Consider the following 14,605-nt stretch of genomic DNA (forward strand, 5'->3'; position numbering starts at 1 on the left):
AACAATGGTGTTTTGAATAAAACACAGAAGAGACCCGGAGAAGCGCCCAAGAGACCCACAAGAGTATCCAGGACTTTATCACGCACTCGTTTGCAATTTAAAATTGGGTAATAAATTCCTGAACTCCGCTCTGCAGATGGGTTTAGTGCTCGTGTTTGCCCTGATGTCCTGGGGTGGCCTGTGAAATTGCTTTGTTCTCGCCGCCTTTTGTGGGCGTCGCTCCTCGTGCTCAGCTTAGTTGCTACTGTAAATTTAATGTCAACACTAAAGATTAAGAGTTTAATGCGCACTTTGGCAAACAAATTTTTTGCTCCCCTTTTATGGCCAGTCGACCTCGGTCGGTTGGCATAAATCGAACATTAAGTTACCAGCTCCGCAAGCTACTGAAATTGTAAGCTTATTTTCGCTGAAGTACAATTAAGTTGATCAAATGAAGGGGAAACGGAAGCTTTAGTGAATCAAAAGTCACTTAATAAACTTCTACTTCAAAGGGTTATATTTAAAATTGCGAACTTAGGGTTTACAGTTACACATTTGCATTCAATTTACATGACTTGAGAGATTTATGATGAGAGAGAGCGATTTATTACTATTTATAAATGTGCAGTATCAAAAGATTGCAAGATAGTTTTAAACAAGTTTTGCTCAAGTTTTATATTGCTTTCAATTAGTTTAAAAAAACGAAAAACGCAACTTGCAAGCTTCTTGTTTAACATGAAACTCATTTATAAATTCAGCAAATTTGCACTAGTCCAACATTGCGTGCCAACTGAATTTCTGCCAACTGCCTGCTCAATGTAAATATTCCGCTGCAAAATGCAAACAATTATACGTAATTAAGCCCATGCAAAATTTGAATTTGCCAAAGCGTTTAGATGCCGCAAAGCGGCGCACTGAAGCCTTCCCCTTTCCACAAGCCCCCTCCGAAACCCTTGTGGAATTGACAATGCCGTCATCCCACTGTCTGTCCATCAAGCAAGTCAACATTTGCATAATTTGAAATAGAGCAGTGTCGCTGTGGTTTCCCGGATGCCTTCTGCAGATAGTTTGTTTCCTAATTCAACCGGAGCAATTAGATCTGGTCATGACCAGCGGCAAATTAGGATGAATTATGGGGAGTATACATTGCTCCCCCGTCACGCACTCGAATCCGGAAATGAGCAGAGGAAATATCCGACATCATGGCATACAAAATGGTAAAGTCCACATTTGGGCGCAATATAGTTGGAATTGTATAAACAGCAACGCCATTTTAGCTATTTTTTCCATGCTTTGAAAAAATTCATGAAATAACTGAAAGGTATTTAATACTATATAATTTATTGTAGAAAGCATTAATCCTGGTAAACAAATTTTTGTAAGAATTTTATGTAAAGTCAACTTTAAACAAACTATTCCTGTTAATTCGTTGGTAAGCTATTTTAACGTTATTTTATTGACCCCACCTGTGTAGTGTTTGATTTTCAAAAATATAAGAAAATAGTTAGGCATATCTAAGGATCTCCTCAGTTACTTCGTTTTGTATAAAATGTAGCAAACTTTGCGGCACTACCTTGTGCATGAAACCATTAAAATTATTATTAAAAACCCTTGATTATACACCGTTGGTAATGTTTCGCTGCCATGCAATATACACAGTTGCGACTGCTGCTCACATTAAACTCGGCGAAGTTTATTTTAAATTGCAACAGGCAAATCAGCCAAATGTACACAGACATTGCAAGAAGAGCACCACTCATATTTGCCTTAATTAAAAAATATGTATAAGTTGGCTTCGCTGGTCATGTACTTTTACCCGGCGGCAGTAGTTATTTTTAATTAAAGTGCGCCACAAACGTGTCAGGGTCCGTGGGTTTGGATCCCGGTTTGCAGGATGCAGGTAGCAGGTTGCAGTCAGCAGGACGCTTTGCGGTGCAGGACACGTCACTCTCCGAAGTCGGGACATGCAAATGACTGAACGGGGCCTGTGGTCACCGCTGCCCACCTGTACTGCAGGGCCAATCACCTGCACCCAACTGCAGCCACGTGCAACTCCCAACGGCGACCATTAATAAACGGCAAACAACAAGGGGCACTCGCAGAAAACCTATACAAAATATATAATTAAAACTTATCTACTTCGAAACTCTTGAAGGTTGATTTTTATTTCTAAACACTTAATTGTTTCTTCCTCATAAGAAAAGTATTACATTTATAAATGAATTAAATTTAATTCTTACTATCAACATTAATGTTTTATGTTTAATAAAGCAACATACTGGCAAATCTGATTTTAGTATAAATCTATGTCAAATAATATTTACTTCTACATTATTTTTGACTAAACAACTGTAGGTAAGTCAAAGCCGGATTGGATGATTGGTTTTGGTATCAAATTATTTGTTATTTAAAAAATTTTCTTAATGTTCTTACACATAAGATCATTATCTAACTAATGTAAGCCTAATTAACCGTTCAACATTTAATTTTTTTGATAAAAACGACATAAAATTTCATCACTAAATAGTTGCTATAACAATTTATTCAAACTACCAAATCCACTTGAGACTTTCAGTGTGATTCATACAGTGTGGTGGCAGTGCAGTGGGCCATCATGCTTGAAATTACGGAATTAGTGGCGGCTAGCGCACACAATCGCTCCCGAACAAACCACCCACATTGTTGCCATTTTGCAAGCGGAAGTGCCCATTACATGACGTGCGTGCAATGGAAATGGGGTGTTTTCAAGGATCGCGAGGAGCGGGTAAATTAACTTTGCGGCTAGTTTGTAGCTCGGCAGCTGAGTTGGCTGTGTCGGCACCTTCAGTTTCATGTTTTCAATTTGCCAAATTGCCGCGTTGCAATTTGGACGCGACTTCATCAGCAGTGCTTAGCGGTGCTATTGGCCGCCATTGGCCGCTGCATAACCCAGTTTCCTCCCCCCTTTCAACCCCTTTCAGCCTTGCATTTAGGAAATTGACAGGACAGTCACGTAGCGGCCTTATACACACAAACACACGCTCACTGCCGCAATGCCGTTGCACTTTATAAGCTTTCAACGGCTGCCTCTTCCCAAAGGACATTTGGCCTTTTTGGCTTAACAGTGGAAAATATGCCCAAGGCGAGGGGCAAGGGTTCCCTCTTCAAGTCTTGTTCATGTTGTGGTAAGCCAAAATGTACATTTCCCACATGAACAAGGCCCACCCGAAACATTTTCTTAGACAATACTTGTTGCATAATGATAGCGTGGCTTCCGTGTCGAGTCTTAGCAACTTCCAACTGAATATTTAAACGGAATTTCAGTCGAGAATCAAATGCAAATATCTTCAGAGACTCAATTGTAAGATACTAAAAAAAAAGGTCATTGAGTAAACAAATATTTGGTTTTCAAGGAACGGCTTCATTTTTAAACTAGGAGGGAAGCAAACTTCAGCAGGATCTATATAATATAGTAGCCCGATCCGGACCGCTCCGTCGTATATAATAACTGCAAAAGAAAGTTAACTTTTGGGAGAACGCCTTAAAACTGAAAACTAGATCCACTCTACTAGAGATGCTAATCAGGAATATATATCCTTTAACGCAATGAGTTGTAAACTTTTGACTGAAATAATATTTTCTGCAAGGGTCTTAAAACATTAAAATGTTGTTATGGATGTGTGGTCCTGATAGAAATAACTCTTGGGAATTAGGATATTTGGGACACCTGGCGATTGTCTGAGAATTTTGACTTCCCTAGATCAAACAACTGAAGGTGGCATTTAAGTGGTTCCTTGGCATTAGTCAAAATGTTTACCTGCATGCCACAAACGAAATGACATGACATGGAGAAGCCATCAACCCCAACCTTGTTTTTGCCAGAAATTCGTATGCTGAATTGGATTTGTTTGCCCTGGGCAGGCGAATTGGAAGATATTGTCAGTAGCCATGTGGTTCCCCTTCTGCAAATGTCAAAAATTTGTTATTTGTTGAGGGTAAACTGCAATCGAAAATTGAGGAATCTATTTGCCTTCGGATTGATTGCAAAGCATGTGTCAGAGGCAGCAAGCGAATGTTTACCATTAAAGCAACATCGATGTTATACTCAATATTTTCCATATGTTTATTATTTATTTGAATAGCTCATGGATGCTGTTGCTTAGTTCAATGTTTATAGAGCAATTACCAACAATATTGGTTAACCTTAGAAACCACTTTACATCCTTGATAGCATTGCACTTGAGTTCTTGCCGTTGGTCATTTAACAAACCATGAAATTCAACTAAATGCCATTTCGAGTAAAATGTGGAATGGACCAAGTCAAATGCACAAAATTCCTTGGCAAGCCGCAGTATTCTGTCCGAAAACGTGTCAGCTTCAGCAAGGAAATTCAAATCACCAAAAGCTTTTCACCAGTTCAACTTTCCAACGCGCGAGGCCATCATTAATACTTGTCGCATCCACAGAAACTCCGCACCTCCTTTATGGAGAAAAGCTGAAATCTAGTCATGGCAAAATAATTGAAAAACTTTCGTCAGCCCCGAAACAAAGTCAAGGCGATGACAAAGTAAGCTGTGATGCTCCAAGGCACTCGGCCTTAATTAAAAGATTCAACAGAGGATGCTGGCAAAGCTAAGGAATCATGGTCCTGACCACTTTGAAAACCCAAACCAGAGGCTAAGTGAGAGCTGGGGGCCTGTGGTCGAAGCTCTTGAGCATTGTCCGTCCATTAATGCAACACAATAACCAATTTACCACTTAACTTTCAGCATTCAGCTCCTCGGCACTGCAATCCCAGGCGCTCGGAGGGTAAGCCCTCCTGACAGGACCTCTTGACTGGCCGTGCTCCCGGTCCACCGGGTCCAAACAAGGCCAACAAGGTCCTGCAAGGCGCATAAATGTCAACAATGTGGACTGAAAATAGTGGCCCGCTGACAGCATAATGCAGCGACGACTCAGCAACTCACCAGCTCAGCAGCTCAACAAAGTGAATGCGACGGCTCGACTCTCGGTGCATTGTGTCCCGGCCTTTTTGTGGACATCTCCTCTTTACTGGACAGGATTTTGCGGTCTAGCCAATGGAGAAACAGCCACTTCATGTCGTCGAGCTGGGAGAGATCTTGCTTTGTAATTTGTTAATTTGGGACACTCCATTTATTCTTAAAAGTAAACTTGTTTTACTTGTAAACATATGTATTTTTAAGCATTGTACGGACGGTTTACAGTCATTTTAGAAACATATTTTCATAAGTTTAGCTCGGCTTGATAAAAGTTTTTTAAAAATTATTTAGACATGACTAATAAATTAATATCAGCAGACAGCCATCCAGCGTGAGCTCAAACCAAGATCAAATAAAGTCACGGTCCTAGATCAAAGTTCAGCAGCCACACCGCATCCCGTTACCAATTCCAATTCCACGTTTCATGTGAGGAATTGAAGTGAAATTGATTTAATTTCTCTCATGTGACACACATCCAAACACATTCGTGCCTTGTGCGCTGAGGTTTTGAGCTTGAAGTGGCAATTTAATACCACTTTGTCTGGCGGCGTGTTTGTTATTCAATTTTGCCATCGAAAACACACGAAATGTTCTACGAAACAAGCCGCAATAATAACGTTCTTGCATAATTTGATAACACACCAAGAGGGGCCGTTGAAGAAAGACCGTGTTTTGATGGGTTCTATATTGTTACATGGAGCCATGGGGACAGAATAGGAGGCTGTCAGGCATTTGTGTTTGCACAAGTTCAAGTGGCATTGGCTTGGTTTTTGTGCTTCGCCTCTACTGTCTCCGTCTCCGTCTCTGTATCTGTCTCCCTGACTCTCAGCAGCGGCTTCCGTTTCCGCCCAAACCACTCCTCCACTACACCTCCCACTTCCGGTCGCCCAGCACCTCGACATGGTATCCTCTATTGACAGTGGCTCTTAATGGCATCACAATATTTAGCCCTGGCTTTGTTTCAAGACAATTTATGCCTGATTGCAATGATTGATTAAGCGCACTTGTTGTTTCGCTCCAGGAATTGCCTGTCACTCTGATGTTCACGGACTTTAATTAGCTCATTCTCGTGGCCATGCTGAGTTGAATTTTAATTTTGGAGAATACGCGAGTTAACAAATTTGCGGCCAGCATCGAAACTTTGCAATTAAAACTTTCGGCAAACAAATATTGAATAATAAATTGTTTTATGGCGCAGTTAAAAGTTTCTCCCCATCGGGAAAATCGTTGTACTCGAATATACGACTTTAAGTCAATTAGTAAGTGGAGAGGGAATTACGAAAAACTTTCTTTCTCGCAGTCAAGGGACTTACAAACAGTTTTTGGCAGAAAAAAAAAGGAAAAAATCATCCAGACAATGTCAATGTCCAAATCAAGCAGAAAGCTCAACTGAAGCGGAACAAAGAAGCGTCTGCCAGGATTCGTTGGCCCCCAAACAAATATGACAGGCCATAAAGCACATTAATTGCTTGCCATCAGGCACAAGAAATGCTCGATGTCAATTTAACTCTGACTCATTACTATTCAGCCCACACCCGAGTCCAAGTCCTGATATCGACACTCACCGAGGACAAGGACATCGGGCTTGTGACATCCCAGCTGAATGCTTTATAAACCAAATCACGGCCACCCGACTGTTGTCATTTTTCACATGAAGCGAATTATATCCAATATACTATACAGCATGTTCATTTATTTTTTGGCCCACTCTCTGCTGAACGTTGCTCTTTTATTTGTCGAATTTTCTGCAAATAATTCAAGTACCCTAAGCCACTCACTGACTCAGCAGAAACAATCGAGAAATCCTTTGATTTCTTTGAATGACAAAACGCTGCTGTCATGTAGCTAAGCTGGAAATGACATTAGCCCTGGCTTACCAGGCAAATCCCCGGTTTGGTAACTACACTCGAATCCTTTGCCAAATACGAAACCGAACCAGTGTGAGTTGCAATCACAGGACTCAGTCGAAGGTAAAATTAGGTCCAAACCGATTCGAGTGCATCCAAAGGCAACAGAGTGACCGAACTAGCCGAGCATACATGTGTGTGTGCATCCCAAGGATCAGCTCTGCTGATTATCCAGTATTTTCACAGCTGACTTGAGCCCTATTCCTTTTAAAGTCTTTTGTCTGTGACCAGAGGACGACGAGCGTTGGCAGAGTCAAGACGGCAATTAATTGGCTTTCAGTCAATCATTGTGTGATTGCAGGCGTGAGGTAATCGTATTTAGATGTATTCACTTGGTAAATCAATTCAGGGTTTTCAAATCGATTGTCTTAAAATTGCGAATGTTTATTAAGAGCAATTTTATTTGTAAGTTATTGAAGCAAAAGCATGTGTAACAAACAAGCAAATAATAAACAAGCTTTAAAAACAAATTGAATATGTCCTACCACAATCGAAAAAATCTGGAAACAAAGACATATTGTTTTTCAAAGTTCAAAAAAATGGATTAAAGTGCAAATGTATTACTCAAAGTCCTCAGTCTGCAAATAGAGCAAGGTATTTATATTCAAATAGTTCGATGCAAACATTCAATCAACGCCGCAATGAGTCAACCTCTGGCGATGGACATTGAAATGCCATTAGCGTGTCCGTGCTTGGGAACCGCAACAACTGCGGTCGAAACGTGGAAAGGACACAAAACAGGACCACAAGACCGCAGCGCTGAAAACTAATTAAAGTCTTTTTCACTCACCCGCACCCCGCGCGTTTTTGAATTATACATTTTTGCGATTTGCGGCATTGCTCATACGTCGTGGGGTGCCGTGTTGCCAATTGTCGGTGTATATGGCAACTACTTCGCACACTTGTGTCCCATAAATGTTTAATTTTAAATGTTTAATTTTATTTAATTTATTTATATAATGAAAAGCCCTCCACACTTCGCCCCACAAAGGTCAAACTTTAATGTTTTGAAAGCCTTTTCCACCTGAGCTGCAGCAACTAAATGCTACCAAAAGTATTTGGCTCCATTGGTGATTTTCGCAGCTTTTAAGTGGCAGCCCGTCTGTAGTGTTTCATTAATTAAACACCTAGGCTACCGGTTAGTCAGTTCTGCACACTCAAAAAAATACAGTATAAATGCTAAGCACCTAAGTCTATGTAAATATTTAAGCGAAACTATAACAACTAATATTAACCAAAATTTTAATACATATAAAATTGACTAGAAATGACTGGAGACACTTGCGAACATTACAAGAAATACTAAGAAAAGCACTTACAAGCCTTACAATATACATGTATATATGCTTGGTTTAGAACTGGTTATTAAGCCGATAAATATTTATCTAAAAATCTTTAAAAATAAATTAATTGTTTCATAAAAAGAGTATTTTAATTTAATTTAAAATTTTTTTCAATTTAATTTATTGTTTAGTGCAGTTGGATCTCACTTTTCACCTAACATTTTTTCCTGCTTCCATTTTTTTTCTCCGGTTGTTTGAAAATAGTTTCATCAGCTTAGTCTGCTGCACTCTGTTTGGTAAAAGCTGTAATGGTGGTGCACTTATATTCCGGTGGTTGCGAATAATATGTTGTTGATTTCGGGACTTACTTGCCGTATGGAACTTGATCAACTTATCGATTTGTAATTTGGCAGGCTTTTATGCGTCTATTTTTATACCAATAATGACTGTGAATTGTCGCTAAAATGTTTATAATGTTGGCGTTGTAAATGTAAAATGCTTTTCCAGCAGGCCAATACACAAGCACACACACGAGAGCTTTTACTGGGTAATTCAAAGATCCTTTGGCAGCTTGAAATCATGTTACGCGGCAGATAAGCTGCTTGGCATTAACTGCGAGCACTCATTTAATGAAACTTTTTTATTACATCCTGGCATTACGCAGCCCATTTAAATTGCCGCCATTCGATCGGAATCAATAAGATTTTTAATGCGATTTCGATTGGCAGGCAAGAGAATAACTCAATTTATGTAAGAGTATTTATGAAATTCCATCCAAACTGGCTTTTTCACTTATTTATTTGGTATTTAAAAGCGTAGTGAAGTCTATAATTTCTCGTCAATTTGAACTTAACAAAAATAATAACTTTTTTGTTAAAATGTTGAAATACATGTTGCAAGCAAATATTATAAAAAATAATATATACTATTCCATATATTTAGAGTATATATTATTTTCATTAACTTTAATTCTCCTTTTTGCTGGTGAAACACAGCGATTGTTTTAAGTTACAGTCGAATGGAATTGAATGAATTCAAATATTTAAGCTCTAGCGATTTAGGACACAATAAAAAACATGGAAAGAAAAATAGCAACTATGTACCATGTTTAAAAATGCAATTAAATTGCTGCGCACGATGTAACTAGTATTATCAAAAGAAAGAGCAAATATCGAAACTGAAAACGAAATTTGTGTCGGGAAAAATGTGAAATTCAGTCGCAAGATGGTGAGAAACATGGAAAATATGGTTGAAAATACGAGAATTGCATGACACAGTTTTTTTTTATGATTTTTGTCAGCCATTCAGTGCGAGTGCAGAATTTATGGGGTCTGCAAAAAGTGTCGCATGTGCTGGCTGCTGCCAAAGAATCCAACAGATACGATACGTGCTGGCTTTCGAATAAATACATGAGTGTTTTACTCTGGAACGGAATGAATATCCCCCTCGTAGGTGAACGGGCATAAATGTTTTACAAAAACTTGTTCGTGCCACACGTAGAAAGAATAACAAGCGAATTAATTAATTAAACGTTAGTTAGGCTCCATGTTTAAGTGTCGCAGCTGCCGCCTGCGAAACTCACATTAATGACACATGCACGAGTGTGTTTCCAGAGGGTCCTGGATGCGAGGATGTGTGTGTGTAATGGATGGACGCAGGACCCAAATATAATTGACAGCTGTGATTTATGCATGCTAGCAGTAATTGGACATTCAACAGCATGAAGCATCAGCCGATGACCAGCGAATCGATTTGGAAGGTGTCCATGGACACTGTATGAAGTCAAGGTTAATTTAATGGTCGGCCAGCCATTTCTGGAGAAGAAGGCCAGCCAAAAAGCCAATGAAATTCCCTTTCAGCCAATCTTCATGGCCAACCGGAGGGCAAAGAATTTTTCGCAGTCAGTGCACGTGGCCCTTTCTTTTTCTCAGTATGTGTATATCTTGAACAATATCAAAGTGAAATTTGCATGAATGAAAACAGACAACAGAAGCTTTTGAGATCTGACAAATTAAATAATGTTTTGTTAATTTGAGAAGAATTTAGGTAAAATGATTATTAGGAAGTTAAAGTTCCAGCCTGCAAAGAACTATTAGTCAGCACTCAACCTAAGTTATATATTAATTGGCCATATTGTCTAAACTGACAAAATAAAACCGAAGCGCTGCCAATAAAACTAAAGAGCCTTAAATTAGCCGAAAAAGAAAACAAAAGAGCCAATGAAACCCAAACAATTCCCCGAAATGAGCCAAGACTTTTGCTCAACATTAAATTTGATTGAGATTAATAGCGAAATAAATGCTAAAGATTATTATGGCTGCCTGTGGCCATTAGCAGGGGGGAAAAGTGGAAGTGAAGGAAAACAAAGACGAAAGCGAAGCCGAATTTGGGTGCTAATCTTGTTTCTTGTTAGAGGGTATATTTCTACTTCGGGATAATGCAATTTACCGACCTGTCGCTGCCACTGACCAGTTAATTGTTGGGATAATTAACATAAATCAGCAGGGACGAAAGCCTAACAAATGTCGCCGGGTCCACAAATGGACTAACCAGTCGGTGGTGGCCAGAATAAACAATTGTGTAATATCATATTGGACCAGAGCAGACCAAGCCAGACCAATTGGCATTTCGAATTTATGCCCGGGCCTTGGAATGTGTCCAGTCCAGGAGTCAGTGTGTCACTCAGTTGCGGCAGCCCACGGATCCCACAGGACCTGCGCTGGTCCACAGTCCTCCGAACTAAGTGTGTCCTTTGCTGTCAGTTTGCTTGCGCCACTGTGTTAGTTTGTTTGCTCTATCTTGCTCCACTCAGCTGCTATTTATCATGCAACCATGGCACGTTTGTCATCCAACCCCTTTTTGGCACGCCCCCTTGACATTTCCCGGGGGAGGTGGGGAGGTTTGGATTGGGGGCTGTGGCCATGCCCTTCGAAACGCCAACGGTCCCAGGCAGCGCATTAAGTGGGCTGCTTTATGCTTTTTGAACCAAACGGCGAAACAATTTTAGCGTACATAAATTTCATTTATGAAAATCATTTGCACAAACTTTGCCATCCGAAAAGTATGCTACAAAATGTTTGTTGGCAACAGTGCGTATGAGCATTGTGTCAACTAGTACACTTGGAAAAAAAAACTATTTTGATACATAATAAATATATAATAATACATAAATATTTGTTCACCAATTACATATTTAAGATAAGAAAGTTTTGCAAAATAAACTTATTTAATTAATTACGAAACTTAAATGATTTCTAATTTTAAATATATGATTTCAAACTTCTGGCAATAGTTTACTTCAGTCTACTTGAGCCGATTGCTCTGCAGTGTGTGACGTTTATGATTGATGTATTCGAGAACCGCCTACTTTACCGCCTCTTGCGTTTTATTTTTATGTCGCCAGTTTGTGCGTCTTTGCAATGGCAATTTCGGTTGTTTCGTTGCCGGTTTTTTCTTTTATGATTTCAATCAAGTCAAGTGGATTTGCATTCTTGCTTAAGTTTTCATGGTCCGTACGCTTCTACCACTGTTATTGTCGCTTTTTTATGTGTATGTGTCTCTCTCTCGCTATGTCTGTGCGTTTGTGGGCACCCTTGTTTACTGGGAATTTTATCGGGTTCGCGCATCTAACTGGGTCAACAACGAGCATTGTTGTGGTCTTTACCCCGGGGAAAGGAATCTCCCACCCCAAGATCATTTTCCATGCGCTCTTGACCACGTTTAAATGCGTCAGTTGGCTGCGGCTGCTTATTAGCATTAATTGTGAACTAGAACCAAGGGGCGTGACAATGGCATAATTTTAATGGCCGTCATTCACTTTAATTAAAACTGAGCTATTGCGGAAGATAATTTCATCCTACTTGGCTATTGGCTTCAATGTCCAGCAAATGAAACACATTATAAATAAACTATAAAACTTATTCCAACGAACTGATTCGCGTTTTTAGCCTTTCATCGAACAAGGTAAAACGCATTTTAGTAAATAAATTAGAAAGCGAAAACATAAAGTCTGCAGCTAAAACATTTCTGAAGCTAACTTTAGCTGAGTGACAAGTTTTTCCGAATTTCCTGTTGCATGTTGATGGCATGCAGATTCCTCCTTTTGCGCATCCCCTCTCCGCCATTTATCAAAGGAATAGTTTATGACGGCACAAGGCGATCGCCCCGGGCAGTCATTTATCAAGAGAAAAGTTTTGAAAAGCGAAAATCTAAATAAATTTATATTAACAACTGCCATGTCAAAGTTCTTTGTTGAGGCGAAAGTTGCTAAGCGAATTAATTTAGCTTAAATCCAAAAAATCCATTTGGTTTTCTAACCGCTAGTTGACTTTCATTTGCACTTAATAAGAGCTAATTGAAACTGAATTCGCTCCGGTCCAGCTCATTTAACTGCAATGAACTTGGACGCCCTTTAACGTATGGTTGTTTGAGAAGTTCTGCATTTCCAAAGCCGATGTCGACTCACAGAGCCTCAATTGCCCGGAAGCGCAAACAGACTTTTCGGGTAGTAGAGGAAAAGTTTTGATAGCCATTAAGTTTATATTTGATTTGCGTCACATACCTCGATATGTCAGCATTATAAACAGCATTGAAAAAGAATCATAAGTCAATCGAGGCAGAGCAAGACACTTAAACACCAGAAAATCAAAGAAACTCTTAACTTCGGAGATTTAACTATCGCCACATTAAAAAATGTATGTTATAAAAACCTACCAATTTAATCAGTGTAATTTAATACTTTAAATATGAAAATATTCCTTTGTAAACAACTTTGAGGACAGTTCAGAAGGGAGAACTCCTTTAAAACATAACAACTTTTGATACAACTTAGGAACCAAATAAATTGAAATATAGATTGAAAATGAAGATTCAATAAAATCTTTTCTAAATAAGCTCTTACTTTTTATTAAAGAAGTTATAAGTCTTTCCAATTCCCAAATTTAACATTGGCGACATCACGGTACTTGCACAGACACTAGTAAAGCCCAAGATTACATGATTTCTTATTTTGTGCCACCGTTTTTGCCCTGTCCTATCCATTACCGACTCCGTGTTCAAGTTGTAACAACCGTCACTTTAAAATGGCCCAACTTATGTATTGCACAACTGGCGCAAAAGTTTTACAATGCCAATCCGGAAACAGATCAGGAATGAGGAACAGGAGCCAGAAGCCGGAGTGGTAACAGCAGCTGCTGGTTACGGCTACAACACGAACAAGCCATATCCGTGTAAGCCGGCCGCATCAAATGCGCAGAAAAAAGAACGAAAATACAAAGTCACAGGCAAGGGTGCTTGGACCACGGGGTGTATGAGTCTCCAGTTTTATTTGTTTTCCTAGCGGAAGGACAGAAGTTCTCGGATTGCTCTAGCTTCGCATGCAGCTCAAGGTGAAAAATTTATTAAAGCCAAACTGCAGCTTCACTTGTTGATGGTGATGGATATTTTGTGGTCGACTTGGCCACCTTGGCTTCTCGTCTCCCTGGTGAGTGTTCCTGTCTTTTGGCTCTTTTTCCTGGTCTTGCCCGTTACTTTCCACCCCAGGGAACTCTGACAAGCTCATCAAGCTGCAGAGCTTGCGGAATGCAGACAGCGAGTTTCCATCTTATTACTTGATTTTTGCCTTATGAATATTTCAGGAACTTCAAGGATTTACTGTTCCCTTTTAATGCACACTTATACAGAAGTTACTGTATGCTACAAAGTGACTGCTAAGTTACATATATTTCCACAGTTCAAAGGTAGATGCTTTAGTATTAGAAGAAACCAAAGGTATTTTTCAAGAAAACCTTAGTCAACATATATTAAATCTAAGAAATAACCTACTATTATTCTAAATGTTAAAGATGTTTTTATAAAACTGTTGTAAAAAACACTTGGTCCACCTTAATTTAAATTTGTAATAGGTAAATTTTATAAAACTGATTCTTTCTACCAGTGTTTTATCTGCATTCCGAGTTGCTTTCCACAAGGCTTTGTAAATATGTAAATATGATTTTTACATAAATGGTGGTGCTTTGATAAAATACTTCCATTCTTTGTTATTTGTTTAGGCAGTTAGTTTCAGCTCGAGTCAGGTGAGTGAACGTATGCAATAAATGTAAAGAATTTTAATAGTTGAAAAGTAGCATCTGCCAAAAAATGATATGGGAAATCGTATCTACTCCCATGACACTCAATAAAAGTCAATGTATGCCGCATTCAAAAGTCCAGCACGTAGCCTGCAGGTGTCTGCCAAGCGGAACGGACTGCAAGTGACTTACATTCGTTTTGCAACTTGTATAAATATTGCAGAATGGCCAAACAGACAAACATGCTGGCAAACAGATCGAATCGATAGAAGGGGAAGGCAGTCAAGCCTTCTACCCATCCAGAATCATCGTTGCGGATAACCAAAGATGATGATGATGAAGTGAATGTACGTGAATCCAAGAAAACCGATATTTATATTGCACCTCTA

The 14,605-nt window shown here is 39.3% G+C and overlaps 1 protein-coding gene across 3 annotated transcripts in view; it reads right to left on the reverse strand.

The window, feature by feature from the left end:
* Positions 1-14,605, reverse strand: part of LOC128255504 (cGMP-specific 3',5'-cyclic phosphodiesterase) — a 44,136-nt gene that overhangs the window by 15,656 nt on the left and 13,875 nt on the right. The window contains exon 1 of one of the 3 annotated variants that reach the window (XM_052985165.1): positions 11,446-11,778. The exons of the other annotated variants lie outside the window; for them this stretch is intronic. The gene's annotated coding sequence lies outside the window, so the exon portion shown is untranslated. Of the gene's footprint in view, positions 1-11,445; positions 11,779-14,605 lie in introns of those variants that run through there. 3 annotated transcript variants of the gene reach the window in all.

This window comes from Drosophila gunungcola, chromosome 3R, assembly GCF_025200985.1.
Source record: "Drosophila gunungcola strain Sukarami chromosome 3R, Dgunungcola_SK_2, whole genome shotgun sequence".
Classification (NCBI taxonomy): Eukaryota; Metazoa; Arthropoda; class Insecta; order Diptera; family Drosophilidae; genus Drosophila; species Drosophila gunungcola.